The following is a 2,080-nucleotide window of genomic DNA, read 5'->3' on the forward strand; positions in this document are numbered from 1 at the left end:
CGGATATACGCCCCGCAACCGACCCGGACACGCGTCCAAGACAGCTCATGTGCAGCTGTGGGACAACGTCCCTAGAAACATGGGCCTGTTCTCATCGGGCCCACCTCTGACAGGTATATAAGGGGAAGACTTGCTCTTCCCCCAAGGTACGTCACATATCACACTACCTCTTCCGCCTGCACATTTACTGACAAGAGCGTCAGAGTGTCTTTATTTAGTCTATTTTTTTAAAATTAACTTGAACCTTAAGCCGTGAGTAGGATAACTTTCATGTTTCAAGCTGTGTAACCGGCTAACCGCCAAGATCCTACCCAAAGAGAATGTCCAGAACGGTATTAGACACTGAGATTTTGTGTTTCATAAGTTTTGATTTTTTATTACGAGATATAGAGATCACGTGATGAATTTTGGTGGATAATGTTTGTAATTCATAAAAAGTTTTTAAATCAAATCAATTAGATTTTCTCTCTTAAATCCTACACCATCCTAAACCCAAAAATCTAAATCTTAAAAATAAATTTCAAAAATAAAATTAAAACAGAAAAAAACTTATGACAAACTATAAAAATGCAACAAACTAGGAATCATTTCTATCATCTTGTTGGACTGTTGGTAGTTTGCACTCTCTCCCCTCCACACGTTCCTTTATTTTTGTTTTTTTAAATGATTAAAATTCATAATTAATTAATTAATAATATCTTTATTTTTAATATGGGTGTCAATGATGTTTAGTGTAAGAATAATATTTTTCTTGAATAAAATAGATACAAGTAAAAATAGATAATAGATAAGTATATTTAACTTTTCATTCCTTTTTTGTTTTTCTTTTATATGATTACTGTCCAAGTATGTTATAGTGGTGGTGGAAGTATAGTTATGGCGACGACAATGGTGATGATGACGAAGATAGTGATCATAATGATAATAATTAGGAATGAGATTTGGATGATAATGGATTTAAATGATAGTGATAAAAGATTGAGAATTTAAAAATTAGTAGCAAAAGAGATTAGAGATGGATTAAAATAGGTAAAAGAATAATTTAAAAATTTAAAATAATTTTTTAAAATTTTGATAATTTTATCAGAAAAAATTTATCTTTTATAAATTTAAAGTTAATTTTTTAAAAAATAAACTTATCAATTTCCACATAAAATTTTCTCCATATCACACTTGTATTTTTTTTTTTTAATAGATTGGACAATTTTTAATTTTAGGCATTACACCACATGGTCATCATTTGAATAGGGCTGACAATTCATATCCTACCCGTAGGTATCCATTCTGGTCCAATCCATTTGGGTAGGGTAGGGTACGAGTTTAGGGTGTACCTTACCCTACTCTACCATACCCTACCCTACCCTACCCTACCCGCACCTCAAATATATAACATATATTTTATAAAAATTAGGTATATAGTGAAAGAAGTAGGAATTGAACCTACAACCTTTCTTATGTAATGACTTACAATAAGTAAACAACCACTAAACTAATTAGTTAATTTAGTAAATAAAATCTGACTTAATCTAAATTATTATGATTTTAATTAATTTTTAATTTAAATTGAATTGAAAAAACAATTTTGTTTGAAACGTCTCTTTCTCTCTGTAACCTGGTAGGGTGAGGATGGAGTTTTTGATCCACAGGAGATGGTAGTGTCCAAAATAAATTCCGCGTGGGATGCTAGCAATTGGCAAAACTGATTGCCTCATAGCAGCTGCAGTTAACATGGAGGAAGTTTAGGGCTAAGTTGTTTTTTCACAGTAGATCTAGATTAGCTAGCAAGCTAATCCATCTCTAATTAGGAGGCCGATTTGGTATCTTGGGCTTCTGGAACAAAATTTTTATTGGGCCCCTGACATTTAAAGGCTACTATTTTACCTTTTTATTTCTGAGAGGTTTTTGGTTGCTTGAGACAGTCCATATTCAAAGTTAGCGTTGGCAATGGGTAGAGTAGGGTAGGGTTTGGACAATTAGATGGAATTTAAAATTTACTTTTTAAAATTAAATTAATCTAATCCAAACTACAAAAATATAATATAATATTATTATTTATTTTTAAAAATATAATATAATTAAA

Source organism: Arachis ipaensis, chromosome B05 (assembly GCF_000816755.2).
Source record: "Arachis ipaensis cultivar K30076 chromosome B05, Araip1.1, whole genome shotgun sequence".
Taxonomy (NCBI): Eukaryota; Viridiplantae; Streptophyta; class Magnoliopsida; order Fabales; family Fabaceae; genus Arachis; species Arachis ipaensis.